Genomic DNA, 22629 nt, shown 5'->3' with positions numbered 1-22629 from the left:
ACAAGGAGTGGTCTCACTTGGCCAAAAGAAGAGCTAGGGGAGCACTGAAAGCCCCACCGGTCTCTCTTCCAAATTTTAAGACAAAGGAAGAGGGGAGGCAGAAACACATATGAACCCTCAGTAATAGACCAGCTCCTTCTATATACAAGCAGGAGGTAAGGGAGAAGTTGGTGTGTTGTGGGCAGCCAGCTAAGTTGGCTACCTCAGCTGCTGCATGCAGCCACCAGAACTCTTCGCTGCTGCTACTTCCAACGCTGAGTAATTCACATCTAGTGCTCAATGCACACTCTCCCCTATCTCACCCAGCCTGGGCATAGGAGCTAGGGCTGCCAACTGTCCGGATTTTCTCTGGACTGTAGGGAAATTACTAGGAGGAGTGTCTGGAAGCCAGAAAGGAGGCTAAAATGTCGGGGAAAGCGTCCGGATTTTAGCCCTCCAAGTGCAGCTGGAAGGGGGCTCTCTCTTTCAGGCTGCTGCACCTCCTCCTGCCCAGTGTCAGCTCCTCTTCCGTTTTTCCTGCAGAGCTGTTTGCACCGCAGGGCGCTCCAAAAATACAGAGCCCCGCACAGTTCAAATAGCTGGCATTTATTCTTTGTGGCGAAAGGGAAACAAGAGGCGCCAGCTGCGGGAGCAGCATGCTCTCAGCTAAAGGCAACTAACCTGGGAGGTGGGGCCACCTGAAGAAGAGCAGGCAGACCCCCCCCCCCCTTCACTCGAACTCCATCTTGCAAAGCCCTCTATACTGTCGGGCAGAGCAGGAGGTACAAACCTGATTCCCTGCCCAAAACCACCTACCCCACGTGCCCAGAGCTCAGCATCCACTTCACCTGGGTGCTGGCAGGTGAAGACTACAGGGCATCTCCTTCATCCCATTGGGGCGGGCCTGGAAAAAGAAGTGGTGGTGTGGGCTGAAGGCGATGCCATTGCCGCAGTGGGAGCTGGCTGTAGCAGCTTCTAGAAGCATCGAGCCGCGGATCTGAAGAAAAGCAAAGAGCAGGAAGTCTTACTGTCGGGCCTGAAGAATAGCAACGATGCCAGGTGGTGGCGGACCCACGAGGTCGAAGAAGAGCAGAGGAGCAGGAGGTCTATCAGTGTGGAAAGCGTGAGGCCCAAGAAACAAGGTCGCAGTATTTGGCCTGAAGAGAGAACAGCAGCAGCAGCAGCAGCAGCAGTAGCAGCCTCAGCCTGCACATCCCATGAAAAGTGGAGGAGTACCATGGGCTGGGCTGAATGAAAGAGGAGGCTGCTACTGCTTGTGCTTCCAGAGAGGGAGAGTGAGCATATGTGTGTATGGGGGGGTGGGGGGGGGGGAGTGGATAGTGAATGACTGTGTGTGGGAGGGGAGAGTGACTGTGTATGGGGAGGTGGGAGGTGGGATAAAAGAGGATTGGATAAGTTCTTGGAGGAGAAGTCCATTACCTGCTATTAATTAAGTTGACTTAGATAATAACCACCGCTATTACTAGCAACGGTAACATGGAATAGACTTAGTTTTTGGGTACTTGCCAGGTTCTTATGGCCTGGATTGGCCACTGTTGGAAACAGGATGCTGGGCTTGATGGACCCTTGGTCTGACCCAGTATGGCATGTTCTTATATTCTTAGTGGGGGTGGATAGCGATTGACTGTGTGAGTGGGGGGAAGTTGAATGTGTATGGTGAAGTGGGGGTAGTAATGAATGACTGTGTGTGGGAGGAGGAGAGTGTGTATGGGTGAGGTGGGGGTGGATATTGATCGACTGTGAGTGTGGGGGAAGTTGAGTGTGTATGGGGGAGGTGGGGTGGATAGTGAATGATAGTGTGTAGGAGGAGGAGAGTGAGTGTGTATGGGGGAGGTGGGAGTGGATAGTGAATAGCTGTGTGTGTGCGGGAAGTTGAGTGTGTATGGGGGAGGTGGGGTGGATAGTGAATAGCTGGGTATGGGAGGAGGAGAGTTAGTGTGAATGGGGAGGTGGGGGATGGATAGTGAATGGCTGTGTGTGGGAGGGGGAGAGTGAATGTGGGGAGGAGTGTAGGGGAAGTGGTGTGTGTGTGGGGGGGGAAGTGAGTGAATGTGGGTGTGCGTTGGGGGAGAAAGTTTGTGCACACAACAACCAGCACTACCATGATTCCCCCCACCCCTACTAATCCACACATCATCAGGGCATCTGGAAACTAAATGTTCACAGGTGCAGAGAAGGGGGGCATCCTTATTTTAATTATTGGGTGTTATTTGATGTGTCTGCTGTTTTAAAATATTTTATTGTTTTTGGAAAAGTTTTAAAAGTTGTATCTGAGTTTTTAACTATTGGATGTTATTCTATTCATCAGCTGTTTTGAAATATTTATTCTTATTAGTATATTTATTCTTATTAGTATGATTTTGCTGTTATTGATGTTTTATATTTCTGGATTTTATTTGTTGTATTATGAGGAGTGGTGGTGGTGATTCTGTTTTTCCATTGTTGCACTGCATACAGTCTGGCTTGTTATGGTTTTCAGTTCAGTTTTCATTTGCATATTTGTACTTTATGGTCTCGTTTTCTGTTATTGATCTGGGTCTGTCAATGTTTTGCCCGTGTGACCGAGGTGAGAAATTTTGCTTGTATATAGTTTTTGTGTAGGGATGGATTGCAGCCTGGATTGGTGTTTTAGGTCCTGGTGTAATATTTGCAGTGTTATCTTTTCATACTGCAAGTGCTGGCAGTAAATGCTGCTTTAGCCTAGCAGGTTTGCTAATTTGTAATTCAATTTATTCATGGCTTTTTGAGGGCCCAGCCCACTCTGAATGCATGTTACAATAGGCCTAATAACCTAAAAAATACTCCTTGCAGTTATGTCCTAATTGACATAGCCAAAATAAGGTATTTGGTATGCAAACACAGGTTTAATGTTTCAATCATCAGTCAGGTTATTATAAAGTCCCACAAATAAAATCTAACTTTTTAGAATTTTGTTATGCAAATAAAAGCACTTATCAAGAGCTACTAAGATCTGCAATATTGGCCACGCTTGGGAATTTCTGCTTTAGGGAAGAATCGTCTGCAGCATTAATCAAAGGCAGCCATCTTGACTTGAAATTTCATATGAACGTTACTTGTGGGACTTTTTAATGACTAGCTAGGTCAAATTAGGATAACAGCAAGGAGCGTTTTAGGTTATTGGCGTCCAGTTTTTAGACTTTGGAACCCATAAAACCATATGGGTTTGAAATGGTTTATTTTTTGCAGGGTTTTCTGGTTGGCACCACAGCAGACATATAAATATAACATACATGTTTTTGTTGGTGATACTTTACGTTGGACTGTACTTTGAATGTCTTTTTTTAAGTAAAATCTGTTATTATAACTGCATAATTTGTAATTATTTTTTGGGGGGAGGGCTGAGGAAGGTGGGAAAGCAAGGCTATAAGGTTGGCCTAGGGTGCCTAATACTCTTGTACCAGCCATGGGAGAGTCATGAACTCACCGGGCTTTCTCTGCTTGGCTTGGCAGTTTGATGTGGCTGTGAAGTGATCACTGGGGATTTTACTGATCACTCAACTCCAGTCCCTGCCTCCCCTGAACCCTGAATATGGTACTTCCAGATCTGCTGTTTTGGGAGACGGGTTGGGGGGGTGGGTGGGGGGTATTTGCAGAGATTTTCTTCTGTGCTTCTGCCCACATGAAGGTGTGTGTGGCTCTAGCGAATGCTGCAAATTTCTTTCTGAGGCCAGTGTGTTGCGGTTCTGGCCGCGAGTACCGCAGCCAGGCCCTTACCTCCGGGCTCCCGGACCTGCTCCCGCTTCCAGAGGCCTGGTTTGCGGCCTGGTTGGCGGCGTCCCCGCTGGGGTCGCGCTGCTGCGAGCTCTCCCATGGACGCCTGGCTCCTAGGCACGCGCGCCACTTGGGCGCTTTTCTAGGCCGTTTCCCGCCACTGGTGACTCCACCCAACTCCTGACGTCAGACGCCACAGCCTTGATAAGCCGGCCGCGGACATTCAGTCTTTGCCTTGCAACGGGTTAGCCTCCCGGTTTCCTGTTGCGCTGTGCCCCGGAGTGACTCGCTTCGCTCCATTCCTGCTTCAGTACTTGCTTGGTTCCTGCCTGCCTGCTACAGCACCCGGTTGGTTCCTGCTTGCTTGCTATTGTACCTGCTCGGTTCCAGCCTGCCAGCTACAGTTCCTGCCTGGTTCCAGTACCCGAATCCTGTTACAGTTCCTGCCTGGTTCCAGCAACCAAATCCTGCCACAGTTCCTGCCTGGTTCCAGTACCCGAACCTGCCACAGTTCCTGCCTGGTTCCAGTACCCGAGTTTTGCTACAGTTCCTGCCTGGTTCCAGAACCTGAGCCCAGTTACAGTATTGCTACTGTCCTAGTCTGGTTCCAGTTACCTGTCCTGATCCACGACCCACCTAAGTCCCAGCGGCCGGGTCTCTACGGGCTCCTCCCGGGGGGGGGGGGGGGGGGACGGCTTCGGCTTCCAAGGGTGAAGCCACCTAAGTCCCAGCGGTTGGGCTCCTACGGGTTCCTCCCTGGGGAGTACCAGCTTCCAGGGTGAAGAGCATCGACGTCCCGCCTGAACATCTGCCTCCCGGCCTGCTATTCATTAGAGACATTGACCATCTATTCCCAGTCTCCAGCAGGTCGGCCCAAGGGTCCACTAAACAGAGACTCCCATAACGCAGTGTGTGGTAATTGCTTTGGCCAGCTGTGGTTGCTGAAATGGATGATGCCTTCCAGCTGGGGCTGAGGAAGGGGGTCAGTACTCCAGGTTATGGACAAAGTGAGGAGGCTGGGGCTGACAGAAGGGTCAGGACTCCAGGCTGGGTAACACAACTTTAGATGCAGCAGACATTTCTCTGGTTCCCCAGGGTTCTAGTGGTTGTATTTTACGTGTCCTCTTCCACTTTATAAACTGAATATCTGTACCTTGTGATACTTTATATTGGACCAACAGCGATTTTAGTATGTTATAGAAGATTACGTTTTTTGTAAAATATCAGTGACTTAACAAGATGTCATTGTACATATTTGAATACATTTTGAAATTTCAAGAATTAAAAAAAATAAAATAAAAAAACATCCTATCCAGAATGAAGAATAATTTTAATAATGAGTTATTAGAAAGTTTGTGTGATACTGATAAAGGACAAGTATTTATGATGCTTCCTAAGGGCAGGTTATGAGAACAGCCATGTGTAGGCGTGGAAGGACAGTCAGCAAAAATATTTCTCGGCTCCTCCAAGTGTTCAGAATTTTCACAGTTGAAAACTGGCAAACCCTAGATAGGACAGAGGCTCGAAGGACTCAGAGGAGGCTCAGAATGGGGAAGATGAGGAGGTGCTACGGGAAATGTGTGTGCAGAACAAATCGGGGCCCAGCAGTCCATGCCCCAAATGCTGCCCATTAACTGCCACACTCTGGGGCTCATTCTGTAGCTAGGAAGATGATGCACATATGATTACACATGTTTTCCAAAATAAGCTCCACTGTCCTAGATCTGAGCATCAAGCAGTGGTGACTTTTCTATGGCATACCTGATTGGGTCTGAGGGCACACTGGTTGGGAAGCACTAACGTAGATGTTGTGAGTGCTGGGCGAATTGAGTGGCCATTTGAGAGACCCAGGTACATTTTTACCCTGTGGGGTTGGTTACCGTTATCGTATGCAATATTTATTTATTTGTTGCATTTGTATTCCGCGACATACAAAAACATTTTTGATGAATGCGGTTTCATCGGTTACTAAGTGAACTTGTGACTGTTGCAATTTCATGGACAGGGCAAACTGAAATTGAAAATGTTCCCCTTGTTTATGGGTCATCAAAATTAAACTGCTAAAAACCTGCAAAATGCTCTCACCCAGGGCCCCTACTGGCGTGGCTACTATATATTTTCACTTTTATCTTGATGGTTGTTACTATTGTATAGCACACTATAAACAAAGGAAGCAATTAATAGCTTATTTTAGAATGTAATGAGACCATTTTAAATGCACGAGCTACTCCCAGTAAAATTAATCTCCACGCTGTATTGTTGACTTCAGTGTTTCACATTATTTTTTCAAGCTCTGCTTATTTTGTAATTGCATGCCATTAAAGTATCACTAGACCTGGGGAACTCCTTGTGTGGCATCACTAGTCACTAATTACCTACAGTTCAGCCAAAGGCATTGTTAAATGTAGATTGGACTGTCCCTGCCAGAGAGAGCTTTTATACTCGGCCAAACCACGTCTCTGTTAATAGACTTACAAATTTTTCTTGCCAGCACAGCCTTATGTGAATTGGCATCTGAAATGAGAGTCTGCATTGAGTAAGAAGCAGGCAGAATTTCATTTTTATATCATAATAACAAATTTACACTACAGATAAATGAATAATCCCCAAAGCCTACTAAATATATTCAGCATAAAACAATAAAGTGCCTATTATTGCTGAGAATAGTGTCAGGAATTCTTGAGAGAACCAGTAAAACAGTCCAACAGACCACTGCATTCTCTGCCACAGAATTAATGGTCTGGAGAACAGCTCCAAGCTCGGCCCATGAGATAACCTGTTAAGACTTTCTGTTTAGTTCCTATTTCTGCAAAGCAGAAATTGCTGTAAAATGAAGCGATAGGCCAGATCATGATCCATGAACCTCCTCATTATTGATGCATGATTACCCAGGCAAATCACAGATCTAAACTACTAACAGGAATAGCCTATTGCTAAATTTGGATTTGGATTTGCCTTGCGATTCCTAAGGCATTCCCCCCCCCCCCCCAGGAGAGAGAAGTGGGCATGCATGTGTCCCTTTAATCTCCCACAAGGAGCAAGGACTGTGCACAGGCATGGGCATCCCTTCCCCCCCTACCCCCTCACAAATAGATAGGAGTGTTCATGGGCCATGGGATGGGAATCTCTCTTCCACTCACCAGGAGAAAGGAGTCTGCATAATCACAGAGAATCATATCCCCGATCACAAGGATCCTCAAGTGCGCACATAGGCCTAAGGAACCCCTGCCTTATGCATGAAAAGAGAAAAGTGTGGGAATTCCTTCTCCGCCCATGTCTGTCCTGCCTGTCACTGTATGTGTTTGTGTTTGTAGCACTGGGTCTACAGCACAGAACTAAGGACTTGGAGACCCCATTTGACAGTCTTACATAAAATTAATAGGTCCACAGCAAACTAAGGGGGTCATTTATTAAGCAGCGAAAGGGCTATAGCATGAGCCAAACAGCATTTAACACATGATAAATTGTGTTTATCCCAGTCACGGTGATATCGCATTATATTCGTGATATCAACTGTATTTTTAAGCTAAAATCCGCTCCTATAAGAATTTGCTGCTTTGCATGCATTTGCTTGATTTAAACTACATAATGCATGCAAAGCAGCTAAATAAAATCATGTGGCTGACTTACGAAATGTTTCAACCACATTATTTCAGCTATACCTTTTCAGAAATCGTTATTCTAGCGTGGGATCACCAGGAGCCTAATATGGGTCCTGATGTTCCCGCACTAGAATTAAAGGGCCAAGTGGCCCAACATGAACCCTCCTAAAAGTGTTTACAAAACCACTGGGGGTCTTACTAGACCCCCCTTTTGCTTACCCTGGGGCCGCCATTTGAGGTGGCCCCGCAAAAAAAAAAAAGTTAAAAAAAAATATAAAGAAAACCATGTGGTGATGCCCTGCCCCCTCACCAAACCCCTTCCTATTACATCAAACCCCCTTGGTCCAATACCATATCCCCCTCCCCCTTTAATTAAACCCACCAATCCCCAAGAGCTGTCCCCTAGCCCCCCTTTTTATTAAAGCAAAACCCAGGTAGGGTTCCCCCTCCCCAACTCCCAAAAATTATCCTGGTAGGCTAGTACCCCACACATGACTCCCCTACCTTTAAAAAGGACATTGGTGGTCAGTGGAAGGCCCGAGGTGGCCCCCAGCCTTGAGACAAAATGGGCTAACCTGTCTTTGCCCTCCACTAACCACCAATGACCTTTTTAAAGATAGAGGGTACAAGAAGAGTCAGGGTTGGGGGTACTAGCCCACCAGGGTACATTTTGGGGGTTGGGGGAGAGGGGGCCCTACCTGGGTTTCACTTTAATTGAAAGAGGGGCAGGGGTGGGGACAGCTCTTGGGTTGGGGGTTTAATTAAAGGGGAATCAATTGACCAAGGGTGGGTGGGTGTAATGAGGAGGGGGTGGGTTGTTACGGCCAGGTCTACTTTATATTTTTTTAACTCTGTTTGGTGGGCTGCTTCAAAATACAGCCCCGGGGTGGGGGTGGGTGAGATCTTGCAAGAACCCTGGTGGATTTGTAACACTTTTTTTTTTTTTTGGGGGGGGGGGGTGGTTCATGTCAGGCTGAATGACCCTTTAAAGTGATGGTGGCACCATTTGTAGGGAGCGGCCATTGCGTGTTTAGGAGGCCCAGCCACGTTCTTTTGTATGGAGGACTTTTCCATGACGCAAAAGAACGCAGCAATAACCCTGTGATATTTTGTGTTGGGGGAGAGGGGATTAATATCGCGGGACCACTCCCCCATGATATTTTGGCCCTTCTACGATAAAATATCGTGGCTTAGTAAACAGAACCCTAAGGGCTTAATTTACTGCAACGGTAACTTTTAAACAGTCGCGCAGTCGTATACGTACATGCATTATGCCGTCTTGCACAAATTGACACAGCCATTTTATAACATACACACATATATGTGCACATGGCATAAAATCGGCAGCACACACACATATATGGTTGCACAATTTTATATGTGCACGCAAATGCCGGCTCTACCACATATGTGGGGAGATTTTGGTACATATGCACGCCGATGAATTACCAATTTCCCCAGTCCATTATCAGTTCGCCCAGGTAAAAGCTAGGACTTCCTAACCCCCCTAATAAATCTGTCTCCCTTTTACCCTTTTAGCCCCAACCCTTCAATCCTCGCTAACTAGTCTAGTTTTTTTTTATTATACTAGTTACACACCATCCATAGCAGAAGTAAAGAGATGTGGGTAGCGACCCTGGCATGCACTTGTGCGCGTAAATAATTACACGCTGTTTTAATGCTAAAATCCGGGAACGCCCCTCCCCTTTTTCCCCCAAAAGTTTGTGCATATACCGGAAGATAAGCACGTACTCTCACGTTTTTAAAAATCCATGTGGCATGCGCCGGCCGAGAGACACATGTATCTCCTGGTTTTGGCGCGCGTTGAGCTCTTAAAATGTACCCCTAAGCTTTTTTTCCCATAGACACAAAATGGGAGAAAAGCTTCAGTAAATGCAGCCCTAAAACATAGAGACAGGTAGAATGCTTCTCAGAAAAATTATTAGTGTGAATAAAATTCTAAATGACAGGCAACACAAGGTAACAGAGTACCATATCAAAGTAGATAGGAAACTTACATTGCTATGGAAAAATTGTACTAGTCTCTCTTGGCATAGAAATGTAGAATATGATAGCAAGATCTGGAATGAGGTTCCTTTACCCATCTGCTAGGAACCAAACTACCTCACTTTCCGGAAAAAAAAAAAAAGCCAAGGAATGACTATTCAGCCAGGCCTTTCCCCAGCTGGCTCATTAGGAATAAAAGTTTTACCCATACTTGGTTCTTATGCAGTACAATGACACTCAGTGTTAACTACATTAACCTAAGTCTTAATTTCTGTAATCGGTTTTGAGACCAAACCTGGCAAAAAGTGGAATATCAAATGTTCACAAATAAACAAGTAAACAAAATAAAAAATAATCAAACTGCGGAGTTAGCAATAAAAGTACGGAATCTAGGGGTAATAATTGACCCTGAGCTAAACATGAAACAACACATCTCACAGAAATTAAAAGAAGGCTACGCCAAACTAATGACCCTGAGAAGACTGAAACCCCTGCTAACGCTAAACAATTTCCGCACAGTTTTACAGGCAATGATATTCTCAAGTACAGACTATTGTAATTCCCTGCTACTAGGGCTAGCGCAATCCACGATTAGATCACTGCAAATACTGCAAAATTCCACTGCTAGAATTCTGACTGGCAAAAAGAAAAGGGACCACATTATAGGAATACTTGCTGAACTACACTGGCTTCCAATTGAACAAAGAATACAATATAAGGCACTGTGCATAATTCATAAATTAATCCACGATGAAAAAGCTGACTGGCTTAACACAGCACTGAGCGTACATGTTCCACACAGAAACCTGAGATCTGCTAATAAGGCGCTACTAACTGTTCCCTCTGTTAAATCAGCACGCCTCACTCAAGTAAGGGAAAGAGCATTGTCGCTGGCTGGACCTGTACTATGGAACACCATGCCACTCGAAATAAGGCTACAGAGTAATTTGAAAATATTCAAAACTAACCTGAAAACTTGGCTCTTTAAACAAGCTTTTTATAAAGACAAAGAGAAGGAGAAAAACAGTTGATAAATAAGGACGCACCAAGCAAACAGTTGTTTTTTTTTTTTTTACCTACAAATGCATATTAATGTTAGATTTGACCCGCATAACAATATTCTTACCAACATATAGGCTTAACTTAAACACATAGGGCCAGATTTTAAAAGTCCTGCATGTGTAAATCCGGCTGGATTTACGCGCACAGGGCACTCGCGCGCCGGCGCGCCTATTTTGCATAGTCTGCCGGCGTGCGCACAGCCCTGGGACGCGCGTAAGTCCCGGGGCTTCGTAAAAGGGGCGGGGAGGGGGCGTGTCCGGGGTCAGGGGCGGTTCGGGGTGGGACCAGGGGTGTGGCGCTGGCCCGGGGGCGTGGTCGAGGCCTCCGGACCAGCCCCCGGGTCGGGTGATGGCGCACCAGCAGCCCGCTGGCACGCACAGATTTACGCCTGCTTTCAGCAGGCGTAAATCTGCCAACAAAGGTAGGGAGGGTTTAGATAGGGCCAGGAGGGTGGGTTATTTAGGGGAAGGGAGGGGAAGGTGCGGGGGGGTGGAAAGAAAGTTCCCGGAGCGGCCTCGGAGGGAACAGGCAGCGTGCGCCGGGCTCGGTGCGCGCAAGTTGCACAAATGTGCACCCCCTTGCGTGCCGACCCCGGATTTTATAAGATACACGCGGCTACGTGCGTATCTTATAAAATCCAGCGTACTTTTGTTTGCACTCGCGCAAATTTATAAAATCTACCCCATAGTTGATTGTATTAAAACATGTTACCGTACTATGATGGCACATGCTTAATTTGTAATCTATACCACTTAGAATTTTCTTTATAGTGCCTTTCTGTAAACCGCTGTGATGGTTAGCTAACATAACGATGGTATAGAAGAGTTTTAAATAAAATAAATATAAATAAATAAATAGGGTCCATTTAGTATGTCCAATTCCAGTTCTATGTGGCTCCTGCTTGGTCACTAGAGTTGTGTTATACACTTTCATGGGGGATTTTCCAGCAATAGAATATACAAAAGGAGTTCAGAGGGTGGATATGCTTAGCTGAGTGACAGAATTATACTTCTCTCCAAGGGGATGGATCAGGAGGAGGTCTATAAAAGTATTCTCCCACAAGAGAATTTTCTGAAGGAGTTAGTGTTGCGCTTCCCGGCCGCGTACGCTCCGCGGCCGGGCATGCTCACCTCTCCCGGCCGTCCACGAGCTCAGATCTCCCTTCCACTGCTGGTCCCGGCCGTCCCTGTCACTCTCCTCGGCCCGCTCTGACTCCGGCAACATTGCAGGCCTCACAGCGGAGCTCCCAACGGGGCTCTGAGTCCAGTGTCTCCTCTGCCCCGCCCCTAGGCGCGCGCGCGGCCGACCTCCTTCAATTTAAAGGGCCAAGCACGGGAAACCCGGCTGGGTCGCTCAGTGATGACATCATCCCTGTCTAGTATGTAAGCGAGGCCCTGTCTCCCAGGACCTCACCTTGGCAATTGGGTCGATCACTTAGTGATAGCAAGTTGCCTTCCTGCGTATCCTGTGTCTTCTGTTCCAGTGTCTCTGTTTCAGCGCCTCCTGTCTCTCCAGTTCCAGCGACTCCTGTGTCTCCAGTCCCAGTGTCTCCTGCTCCTTCGTCTCTCCATCCCTGGTAGTACCCTTCGGACTGATCTCAGGGTACTGACCTTTGCTTGTTCTTGACTACTCCTTGATTGCTGCCTGGAACTCTGACTACTCTTTGATCGCTGCCTGCCCTGACCTCTGCCTGGAACTCCGACTACTCTCATCTGCTGCCTGGAACCTGACCTCTTGCTTGACCTGACTACATCCAGACTGACCTCTGCTACTGACCCTGCCTGGCTGACCATCCATACCAAGACTCTGGGCTTAATCCTCGCTTTACACTCGGACACTCTATTCTGGCCTCCTGCGACCTCTGGATTTCCTTGTCTGAGCACCGACCGCGCACCCTTGTTTGAGGTGGGCATGCCTCTGAATTTTCTCTCTAGGAGACCCTGCAAGGCCCACCTAAGACCAGGCGACCCAGGTAACCAAGGGCTCAACCTGAGGGAACCCCGGGTTGCTATTGGTGAAGCTCCAGCTAGCCTCTGTCTCCTCCTGTGCTCCACCTTCTGGCGGTAGGCGCTCTCCGGGTCCGACCGGAGGGCCATACCAATCCTGCACCAGGCCACGGGTCCACTCCCAGTGCATCAGTTAGAAGGAGTAAGTGAAGTGTTGATGGGGCTGGGAGACAGGGAGGAGCAATAAGGTGAAATTGTTCTAGTCTGACTTTCCAGTGCTTGGATTTTCTGTGGAAAGAAAAGAACCCTTCTGTTGAGAGTAAAAGGAACATCTGAGAGGATTTTTTGTGGGCCATCCTATTGAGTGTGAGTACTGTGATCAAATTTAAAAGGAACTCTAAATTTTCCTTTTGGATTCAACAGGAAACTTGTGGGAGAAGGAGAAGAGTTACAATATTTAAAGAAACTTTATTTGCATAAGACTGCGAGTGAGGAAATAATTTTTGGAATTCTTTTGTGGTCACTGCTTGGCCACTAGAGGTGTAATAGAGTGTGTCTATGTTTAGTAAAGGGAAGTTTCCAGCAATGGAAGGTTTAAAGCAGTGGTTCTCAATCCTGTCCTGGGGACCCCCCCAGCCAGTCGGGTTTTCAGGATATCCACAATGAATATGCATGAGAGAAAATTTGCATGTCATGGAGGCAGTGTATGCAAATTTTCTCTCATGCATATTCATTGTGGATATCCTGAAAACCCGACTGGCTGGGGGGGTCCCCAGGACAGGGTTGAGAACCACTGGTTTAAAGAGAATTTACCTGTGTGCTGGAATATTCCTATATGCTACTATTGGAGGTTCATGGGGAGTTCAAGGGGTATATTTATTAGGGATGTGAATCGTTTTCCATATCGTCTTAACGATAGAAATCGTGTGGCAGGGCAAGAAAATCGTCTTAGGCACGATTTTTTAGTTAAAAAATCGTTAAAAAATCGTTTTTTTCCGATTAGTGCGCACTAACTGAAAATGATACAATTTGACACTTTTCAGGTCAGTTAAGGTCAGTTTAGGAATGAATATGTATTCCTATTGGCTGCCCTCTTATTTATTCATGTTACCAAGTTTCCTACTGACAGTATATGGGGGATGGGAAATGGAAACAGTTGGTAGCTTGACAAAACAAGTAATGTGATCAGTCAATGTGACTAGAACTTGTGCCCTAACCCTGATACCAGGGGTATTGTGATCTTCCTGCACACAGTGCCCTACCCCTATTAATACCAGGAGTGTTGTGATCTTCCTGCACACAGTGCCCTATCCCTAATACCAGGGGTGTTGTGATCTTCCTGCACACAGTGCCCTATTCCTGATACTGGGGGTGTTGTGATCTTCCTGCACACAGTGCCCTATTCCTGATACCGGGGGTGTTGTGATCTTCTTGCACACATCCCGATATCAGGGATAGGGCACTGCATGCAGGAAGATCACAACACTCCTGGTATTAATAGGGATAGGGCACTGCATGCAGGAAGATCACAACACTCCTGGTATTAATAGGGATAGGGCACTGCATGCAGGAAGATCACAACACCCCTGGTATCAGGGATAGGGCACAGTGTGCAGGAAGATCACAATACCCCGGAGGAGTGAGGGTCAGGCAGCTCCCCCCTGTCTGTGAAGCCAGCCTCTCACTAGTAATGCAGGGAGGGAGCTGTCTCAGACTTCACCATCCTCCCCCCCCCCTTACCCACACACCATTCACTAGCTGGGACATGGGGGAAGTCAGGAGTGAGGGTCAGGCAGCTCCCCCCTGTCTGTGAAGCCAGCCTCTCACTAGTAATGCAGGGAGGGAGCTGTCTCAGACTTCACCATCCACCCCCCCCCCTCACCCACACACCATTCACTAGCTGGGACATGGGGGAAGTCAGGAGTGAGGGACAGGCAGCTCCCCCCTGTCTGTGAAGCCAGCCTCTCACTAGTAATGCAGGGAGGGAGCTGTCTCAGACTTCACCATCCTCCCCCCCCCCCCCTCACCCACACACCATTCACTAGCTGGGACATGGGGGAAGTCAGGAGTGAGGGTCAGGCAGCTCCCCCCTGTCTGTAAAGCCAGCCTCTCACTAGTAATGCAGGGAGGGAGCTGTCTCAGACTTCACCATCCTCCCCCCCCCCCTCACCCACACACCATTCACTAGCTGGGACATGGGGGAAGTCAGGAGTGAGGGTCAGGCAGCTCCCCCCTGTCTGTGAAGCCAGCCTCTCACTAGTAATGCAGGGAGGGAGCTGTCTCAGACTTCACCATCCTCCCCCCCCCCCCCTCACCCACACACCATTCACTAGCTGGGACATGGGGGAAGTCAGGAGTGAGGGTCAGGCAGCTCCCCCCTGTCTGTGAAGCCAGCCTCTCACTAGTAATGCAGGGAGGGAGCTGTCTCAGACTTCACCATCCTCCCCCCCCCCCCCCTCACCCACACACCATTCACTAGCTGGGACATGGGGGAAGTCAGGAGTGAGGGTCAGGCAGCTCCCCCCTGTCTGTGAAGCCAGCCTCTCACTAGTAATGCAGGGAGGGAGCTGTCTCAGACTTCACCATCCTCCCCCCCCCCCTCACCCACACACCATTCACTAGCTGGGACATGGGGGAAGTCAGGAGTGAGGGTCAGGCAGCTCCCCCCTGTCTGTGAAGCCAGCCTCTCACTAGTAATGCAGGGAGGGAGCTGTCTCAGACTTCACCATCCACCCCCCCCCCTCACCCACACACCATTCACTAGCTGGGACCTGGGGGAAGTCAGGAGTGAGGGTCAGGCAGCTCCCCCCTGTCTGTGAAGCCAGCCTCTCACTAGTAATGCAGGGAGGGAGCTGTCTCAGACTTCACCATCCTCCCCCCCCCCCCTCACCCACACACCATTCACTAGCTGGGACATGGGGGAAGTCAGGAGTGAGGGTCAGGCAGCTCCCCCCTGTCTGTGAAGCCAGCCTCTCACTAGTAATGCAGGGAGGGAGCTGTCTCAGACTTCACCATCCTCCCCCCCCCCCCCCCCCCCCACCCACACACCATTCACTAGCTGGGACATGGGGGAAGTCAGGAGTGAGGGTCAGGCAGCTCCCCCCTGTCTGTGAAGCCAGCCTCTCACTAGTAATGCAGGGAGGGGGCTGTCTCAGACTTCACCATCCTCCCCCCCCCCCCCCCTCACCCACACCCCATTCCCTAGCTGGGACATGGGGGAGTCAGGAGTGAGGGTCAGGCAGCTCCCCCCTGTCTGTGAAGCCAGCCTCTCACTAGTAATGCAGGGAGGGAGCTGTCTCAGACTGGTATCAGGGTTAGTGCACTGTGTGCAGGAAGATCACAACACTCCTGGTATTAATAGGGATAGGGCACTGTAAGAGATGACTGTAGTAGATTGAATAAAGATCTGATGTTTCTGCTCTCCTCACACCAAACAAAAACAACACACAAGCAGAGAAGCCCTTCTTACAAAGCTGAGCTAGTGAGTTAAGTAGGAGGAAAAGTAAACATACTGGTGCCAGTGTGGCTACTTAAAAAATACACTTACCAACAATCAATTACATATATTTGAACTGTGTACAGTTCCAGCCAGGACCACCTTTCTAAAATGCACAGTGATTGGCAAATTCAACATGCACTAGCATTTCAGGTGCCTGCTAACAAAAATAATAAACAAACAAGTTCTAGTCACGTGAGTGCTGATCATTACATTACATTTTTTGTCAAGCTTCCAACTGTTTCCATTTCACATCCCCCCAACCATATTGGTAACATCAATAGATAAGAGCACAGCCAGCCAATAGGAATACATACATACATATTCATTCCTAAGTGACCTTTACTGACCTGGGAAGTGTGAACACTTTGTTTCATTTTCTGTTGGTGTTCGTTAGTTTCCAGTTCCATTTCCCATCCCCCCAACCATCACCTCAGTGGTAACCTTGGTAACATCAATAGATAAGAGGGCAGCCAGCCAATAGGAACACATATTCATTCCTAACTGACCTTCAGTGACCTGGAAAGTGTTTATTTGTATCATTTTCAGTTAGTGCGCACTAAATCGAGTTAGTGCGCACTAACGGGGAGTTAGTGCGCACTAACTCGATTTAGTGCGCACTAACACGATTTAACGATTTTTAACGATAAATCGTTAGAATTTCTATTGTATCGTGTTCTATAACGATTTAAGACGATATAAACATTATCGGACGATAATTTTAATCGTTGAAAAACGATTCACATCCCTAATATTTATTTTATTTATTTTTAGATTTTTATATACCGGTGTTCCTGTATTAAAATACAGATCACATCGGTTTACATTGAAACATAAAAATTACGCCAAGAGGCGGTACATATAACAAGGTTATAGAACTTGGAAAACATGGAAAACAGGTTCGAAAAATAACATTGAGAAAATTGTATAGTCTCTTTGAGAAACCAAATCATAAAATAAGGCGTAATTGTCTAAGATAAATGTGATCTGCAGAAGGGATTGCGATGGTGAGAAAATCTTGATAGCTGGAGGTAAAAAATAATCAAAGTTCTGGAAAAGCTTGGCTAAAGAGCCAGGTTTTAATTTTCTTTTTGAAGGAAGCGAAGCAGATCTCAAGGCGGATGTCTGGCGGGAGCATGTTCCATTGGACGGGTCCTGCTAAAGAGATGGTACGTTTCTGATGTAAGGATATTGTTGAAGGAACATAGAGTGTGCCTTTATAAGCTCCTCTGATAGGTCTAGATGAAGAGTGAAAACGAAGTTGGGTACTTAAGTGGAGTGGGGATATGTTGTAAATAGATTTATGAATTGCTGTGTATACTTTATAGAGAATCCTTTGCTTAATAGGCAGCCAGTGGAGGAGTTTTAGTATGGGGGTTATATGGTCTCTTTTATTTGTATTGGTAAGGATTCTAGCTGCAGAGTTTTGAATCATCTGGAGGGGTTTGATGGATGAGGTAGGGAGGCCAAAAAGGAGCGAGTTGCAATAATCGATTTTTGTTAGAATAATGGCTTGTAGAACCATCCGAAAATCATTGAAGTGGAGAAGTGGTTTCAATTTTCTCAGGACAAGAAGTTTATAGAAGCAGTCTTTAGTGGTGGTGCTTATAAATTTTTTGAAGTTAAGCTGATTATCTATCATGACGCCTAGATCACGTACATATGGTGAGTGATTAATTATAGGAGTGGTAGAAATGAGTAGGACAGCTGGGTATATTAGATTGTTATTAACGTCATGATTGATAATTAAGATCTCGGTTTTGTTGTTGTTGAGAATAAGGCTGAGACTGGATAGAAGATGATTGATTAGTTGCAAGCAATTATTCCAGTGAATCAAGGTTTTGTGTAGGGATTCTGAGATTGGGATGAGTATTTGGATGTCATCCGCGTAAATGTAGTGTGTTAGGTTTAGATTATTAAGAAGTCGACAGAGAGGGAGAAGGTAAATGTTGAAAAGGGTTGGAGAGAGGGAGGAACCTTGAGGGACTCCTTGATTTGCTGGGACCGGGTGTGATTCTTTGTTGTTTATCTTTACCTTGAATTGTCTATTAACCAGGAAGGACTTGAACCAGCTGAGTACTGTTCCCTTAATGCCTATGTCTATCAGACCTTGTAATAAAGATGAATGGTTGACAGTGTCAAAAGCCGCAGAGAGATCTAAAAGAATAAGGAGGTGAGGTTGTTTTTTATCCATATTAGTTAGAATATTGTCGGTGAGAGAGATAAGTAGGGATTCAGTGCTTAACGATTTACGAAAACCGTACTGGGAAGGTGCAAGAATGTAGTTTTCTTCCAGGTACTCTGATAGTTGTCTATTGACTATCTTTTCCATAATTTTGGCGATCATTGGCAAATTGGCTATTGGGCGGAAGTTAGCTGGATCTGTGGCCGGAAGATTTGGTTTTTTAAGAAGAGGTTTAAGAATTGCTAGTTTAAGTTGGTCAGGAACTAGACCTTGGGAAAGAGAGCAATTAATGATATCGGCAATTGGCTTTGAAATGGTATTCCTTATAGCAATGAGGAGGTTGTTTGGAATTGTGTCTAAGGGATGAGAGGATGGTTTCATTTTCTTGAGAATATTTTCGATCTCAAGAGCTGATGTGGTTTCAAAAGTTTCTAGAGTCGTATTTAGTTTTGGTGGAGTATTAGGTGGAGATGGAGGAGAAGAACTAGATGAAGAGAAAGAGACAGTCAATTTATCAATTTTTTCCTTGAAGTATTCAGCTAGTTCGGAGGCTTTGTTGAGAGCTTGATCATCTGGGATGGTAGGAGGGGTTGGTTTAGTGAGGGCAGAAACGTAGGAGAAGAGTGCTTTCGAATCAAAGATGAAATGATGTATTTTTTTAGAGAAAAAGTCCTCTCTTAGTTTTAAGAATGTTGATCCTGTAGGCATTGAGAGTGGTTTTGTATACAGCTAATGTTGTGGGGGATGGGTTTTTTTCTCCATGTGTGTTCTTTATTTCTTAGTTTTTGTTTAAGCAGCTTCAGTTCAGTGGTGAACCAGGGTTTTCTGTTGTCAGGCGAAGGTTGTACTACTTTGGTGATTGAAGGACAGGTTAGATCTGCGATTTTATTGGTGATGTTGCACCATGAAGATATGGCTGTAGAAGCGTTGGAGAGATCAAGTTGAGATAATTCATTAGAGAGATGGTTGCTAAGAAGGTCTGTGGAACAGGGTTTCCTAAATTGGATAGTGGTTTTTGGGAATGAAGTGGGAGGATGTCCTGAGAGCTTGAGTGTCGTGTTGATAATTTGATGGTCCGTCCAAGGGACAGGAAAACAAGAGGGTGAATCAGGGGGCAAGATACACTGATTAATGAAAATAAGGTCCAACGTGTGGCCTGCTTTATGGGTTGGGCTTTTTATTATTTGTGTGAAACCCATATAGCTGAGTGATGAAAGTAGGGTAACACAGTTTGCTGTTTGTGGTGAAGCATCGACATGTATGTTGAAATCTCCCAATAAAATGGCAGGTTTATCTGGGTTGAAATATTTGGCGGTAAGTTCAATGACCGGAGAGGGGTCAGAGTCTATAGTTCCAGGAGGAGCGTAGATTAGGCCAATTTGTAGATGCTCGGATTTAAAAACTGCAAACTCTATGTTCGATGTGATGTTTGAATATTGTAAAGTTAAACCTAGCTCTTTCTTGGATGCTAGGAACAGACCTCCTCCCTTTCTTTTGAGTCTAGGGATGGAGAAAAATGTGGTATATATATGTGGTATACGGGATTGACAGGGTGGTTCTTCCCCCAAAAGGGATGGGACAAAGAAGGGAGTATAAAAAAATGCCTCCTACAAGGCATTGGGGAGTGTAGCAGGGATCCCTGGCTGAGGATTCCTAGGAATTTTGGGAGTTTAGAGGAGTTTCCAAAGGGAAGAGTCCTGAGTGAAAGTGAGATAAGAGCAGTGTTGAAGAGTAAAGAGCTGGGAGAAAGGGAAGAGCTACCAGAAGAAGAGTTCCTGGCCTACCTTTCCAGTTCTTTGGAGTGTCTCTGGAAAGGAAGATAATCCTTTCCTAGAAGCAAGACCATGGAGCATCTGTCTTCCAGAACAAGGGGAGGATTCTTGTGGTCACCTACCAAGTTGTGAGTATTGTGAACAAAAACAAGAAAGACTCTGCACTTCTTTTGGGAACAGCTGAGAATGTGGGAAGGAAGGCATACGATTTGCTTATCTGAAGAATACATTTTGAAGAAGTTTGAACTTTGTATTTTGTATCTGGACTTTTGTACTATTTCTAATGTGGACTTTGTTTTGTTCGGCCGACATTGGTTACTTTACAAGTAAACTTGCTTTCTTTTTGGAGCACCAATGTTTTTGAGGACAGTGTTTTATTTTTTAAAGTAACCTCTGCCCAATTTGGCCTTGCAAATGTTTTCTGCCCCAATTCCATGGGACACTGAAATTCTTCCCCCTCCCTGGTTGAGTGAATCCAGTGATCTCCAGGGCTGAGAATGTAACTCCCAATCAAGTTGGGGCATTACATTTTTGAACATTTGTATTGTGTGTCTGGACTTGTATTTTTATTGCCCTTGCTGAAACTTGGCTATCTTTTTTAGTAAACTTTATTTATATTTTTTGAGAAATAATCTTAGAAAGGACTGAGGGTTTTGGTTTTTTTTTGTAGTAACTCCCTCTTAGTGGCCTTGCAGGAGTGTCCTGCCCCCATTTAATGGAACCCCAGAATTTCTCCTTCACCATGGTTGTATTTACTTTTGTATTTGTATTTATTAAAATTTCTTAATCACTTGTGTCTAGGCCCTAAGTGATGTACATAATAACATACATAGTTATTACAAAAATTCAAACTTAAGAAAAAAAATATAACTAAAACAATTTACAGTATGAAGCAAGGTTAACCATCACCAAAATCATGATCAAATATGCTGCAGACTTAAGATGTTTTTAGCACACCACGTCTCTCCAGGGCTGGGAAGGTGACCCTTTGTGAAAGGGAACGGGGTTTACACCCAGTACAATACCACAGATACCAATTGATCTCTGGCTCTCCCCTCACTTCTTTGCAACTAGGTATCCTTTATATTTATATCTTGCTTTCTTGAATTCTATTACTGTTTTCATCTCCACCATCTCCATCGAGGGACCATTCCATACATCCACTTAGTAAGGTGTTTCCTCTGTAGATGGGCTGTAAATACCTTTTAAATAAATATATAAATACGCCACCTTTTCCATAAAGAAATATTATCTGATGTTCTTTCTGAGTCCACCCCTTTTTCTGTGACCTCTTGTTCTAGAGTATTGTTTCCTCTGAAAATATAGCTTCTTGTATAGTTATAATTTTGAGGTATTTAAATGTCCCCCCATCAAGCTTCTCCTCCAGACTAAACATATTTAGGTCCTTAAGTCTCATGTCATAAGGATTTGGTGCATACCTTGTCCCATTTTGGTTGCTTTTCTCTGAACCCCCCTCCATCCTGTCTATATCCTTTTGGAGGTATGACCTTAAGAATTGGACACAATATTCTAGATGGAAGTCTCACCAATCTCCTATACAGAGGCATTATCACCTTCTTTCTTCTTCTGGTTTTGTCTCTCATATACACAGTAACATCCTTCTGATTCCAGCCACCACCTTATCACAGTGTTTTGCTATCTTGAGATCATCAGACATGATTACACTGCAGTCTCTCTCCTGGCTAGTGCCCATTAATATCTCATCCCTCATCATGTACTGGCTCCCTTGGATTTATGCACCCAAATGCATGATTCTGCATTTTTTTTTTTTGCATTTAATTTTAAATGCCAACCACTCAGATATTCAGAACTTTCTTAGAGCACTTCTCATTCTGTTTACTCCCTCAGGAATCTTAGTGCCATCTACAAAAAGGCAAACTATTCCTTCTGACCTAGCTGCAGTTTTGCTCTCAAAAAGATATTGAACAAAACTGGCCCCAGGAGAGATTCCTGAGGCACGCCAATAAACACGTTCTTTCCTCACTTAACCACTACCTTTTGTTGTCTGTCTTTTAATCAGTTTTTCTTCCAGTCCATTGTTGTGCTTTTGTTTTGAGAGTGTAATACATAGATTTCATGCACAGACTTTGATTCCAAGCATAGCATTTTAGTCCCTTGCTTGCTCAGTTACAGAAAGACATCTTGAACAAAGAATTGTGGTTGCCATGTAAGTCCACATGGATACAAGCATGTTGTAGCTGATACCTTTTTATTGGGCTAGCTTAATAAATCTGTGATATGTTTTTGAGAGCTATCTGCTCTTCATCAAGTCAGAAAAACATCTAAGAGCTACTTTTTGTCTGCCCCATAGCCTTCTGGTCTTCCCTGAAACATGCAATGGACTATTCTTGCTGACCTAACAGTATAGATCTCACTGAAGACTTGGCAACTCTACACTCTCACCTACTTGGGGCCTACCCCTTCACCACTCAGTATATTTATGAGCCTCAAAGATGGGACAGTATTGAAAGTTATGCTGAAACCAAGTATACCACATCTATGTAAACTGCCTGAAGGTGGAGTTCCTCATGCTTTGGTGTCCTGGGCCAAGGGAGTAAAGGTAAGCAGGGACTCATGATGTTTCCTTGAGGGGCACTCCTGGAAAGCTGTTTTTCCTGCCAGGATTTTTGTGGTCACATATAACTCACCCAGTCAGTCTTTTATGGGTAGGAAGGGAAAGCAGGGATATAATTAGGAAAACATCATGTGAGAGGATGCCAACCCCATAAACGGCTGCAAAAAGAAATGATGCCATGCTGAAAGATTTGACAAATGTTATTGTAATAGAAAAAATAAAAGACTTTGG

This window comes from Rhinatrema bivittatum, chromosome 5, assembly GCF_901001135.1.
Source record: "Rhinatrema bivittatum chromosome 5, aRhiBiv1.1, whole genome shotgun sequence".
NCBI classification, from domain to species: Eukaryota; Metazoa; Chordata; class Amphibia; order Gymnophiona; family Rhinatrematidae; genus Rhinatrema; species Rhinatrema bivittatum.
Note: the sequence above shows the minus strand (reverse complement) of the source record.